Raw genomic sequence first — 2,500 nt, 5'->3', positions numbered from 1 at the left:
GCATTGCATCCCAACCAAATTTTCTGTTCCTACCAAGATGACCGTTGGTCTAACTTGCATCCTACCCAAATTTTCTGTTCCTACCTAGATGACAATTGGTCTAGCTTGCCTCCCACCCTAATTTTCTATTCCTATCAAGATGACAGTTGGTCTAGCTTGCATCCCACCCAAATTCTCTGTTCCTACCAAGATGACAGTTAGTCTAGCTTTCATCCTACCCAGATTTTCTGTTCTTACCTAGATGACAGTTGGTGTAGCTTGCATCATAACCAAACTTTCTGCTCCTATCAAGATGACACTTGGTCTAGCTTGCACCCCACACAAAGTTTCTGTTACTTACCAAAAGGACAATTGGTCTAGCTTTCATCCTAACCAGATTTTCTGTTCCCACCAAGATGACAGTTGTCTAGCTTGCATCCTACCCAAATTTTCTGTTCCTACCTAGATGACAGTTGATCTAGCTTGCATCCCACCCAAATTTTCTGTTCCTACCTAGATGACAATTGGTCTAGCTTGCATCCCACCCAAATTTTCTGTTCCTACCTAGATGACAATTGATCTAGCTTGCATCCCACCCAAATTTTCTATTCCTACCAAGATGGCAGTTGGTCTAGCTTGCATCCTACCCAAATTTTCTGTTCCTGCCAAGATGACAGTTGGTCTAGCTTGCATCCTACCCAAATTTTCTGTTCCTACCAAGATGACAGTTGGTCTAGCTTGCATCCTACCCAAATTTTCTGTTCCTACCAAGATGACAGTTGGTCTAGCTTGCATCATAACCAAACTTTCTGCTCCTATCAAGATGACACTTGGTCTAGCTTGCACCCCACACAAAGTTTCTGTTACTTACCAAAAGGACAGTTGGTCTAGCTTTCATCCTAACCAGATTTTCTGTTCCCACCAAGATGACAGTTGTCTAGCTTGCATCCTACCCAAATTTTCTGTTCCTACCTAGAAGACAGTTGATCTAGCTTGCATCCTACCCAGATTTTCTGTTCCTACCAAGATGACAGTTGGTCTAGCTTGCATCCTACCCAAATTTTCTGTTCCTACCAAGATGACAGTTGGTCTAGCTTGCATCCTACCCAAATTTTCTGTTCCTACCAAGATGACAGTTGGTCTAGCTTGCATCCTACCCAAATTTTCTGTTCCTGCCAAGATGACAGTTGGTCTAGCTTGCATCCTACCCAAATTTTCTGTTCCTACGAAGATGACAGTTGGTCTAGCTTGCATCCTACCCAAATTTTCTGTTCCTACCAAGATGACAGTTGGTCTAGCTTGCATCCTACCCAAATTTTCTGTTCCTGCCAAGATGACAGTTGGTCTAGCTTGCATCCTACCCAAATTTTCTGTTCCTGCCAAGATGACAGTTGGTCTAGCTTGCATCCTACCCAAATCTTCTGTTCCTGCCAAGATGACAGTTGGTCTAGCTTGCATCCTACCCAAATTTTCTGTTCCTACCAAGATGACAGTTGGTCTAGCTTGCATCCTACCCAAATTTTCTGTTCCTGCCAAGATGACAGTTGGTCTAGCTTGCATCCTACCCAAATTTTCTGTTCCTACCAAGATGACAGTTGGTCTAGCTTGCATCCTACCCAAATTTTCTGTTCCTACCAAGATGACGGTTGGTCTAGCTTGCATCTCCCCCAAATGTTGAAGTAAATTCATTAACGAACAAGGACAAACCAAAACTTAGTGGCGTGTACCTTGGTCTAGGACCAGTTTCTACTGTCAGTTAGCCAGTCAATCAGTAAACGACAACCAACTTCCAAAGTCCTATATCCCACAACGCCACAATTCTTTGAAAATTAACCATTGTGTTACCCATCCATTCATGACTCGGGGGTCTGTGCGTCACTATACGCTCCGTTATGTACAGTTCTATAAGGAAGACTTGTTTCAACTTTGAGTAACCCAGCAGTAGTTACTTACATAGAATATCAGTAACTTGCAAAATATACAATTCACGGATAACAGGTTTTGTATAATAAAGGGGAGGCAACTTATTACAGTGGTTGTTACATCGCGGTAGTAATAGTTTATGTTATGGTATGTTTTGCATAAATAACAATAATCACTAGGTTACAGATTGGGATTCAATAACAACACGTATTTATCTTTTAACATTACAGCTATCAATGATTGATAAAAAAAAAAAATATAAAGTTAAGATAGTGTTAAGACCCCACAAGTTCATGTACCCACTTACTGCTGCCCCCCCCCCCCCACCCCAACCCCCAAGAATTTCATGTAGGAAAAGACCAGTCAAGTTAAACGCAATATTATTGAAATCTAAACATAAAATGTGCCTGAGGTTCCGTTTCAAATACATCTGGTAACCTTAAATAAAGAAGATAAAGAAGAATCACTAAAACTTAGAGTGAGAGAGAGAGAGAGAGAGAGAGAGAGAGAGAGAGAGAGAGAGAGAGAGATGACAGCACGTCTGACATGAAACAGAAATAAAACCGAGAAGAACATTTAAAATTCCATTTATTGTTTA

Source organism: Palaemon carinicauda, chromosome 8 (genome assembly GCF_036898095.1).
Source record: "Palaemon carinicauda isolate YSFRI2023 chromosome 8, ASM3689809v2, whole genome shotgun sequence".
Lineage (NCBI taxonomy): Eukaryota > Metazoa > Arthropoda > Malacostraca > Decapoda > Palaemonidae > Palaemon > Palaemon carinicauda.
The sequence above is the reverse complement of the archived record's forward strand: the minus strand, read 5'-3'. Positions refer to the sequence as shown.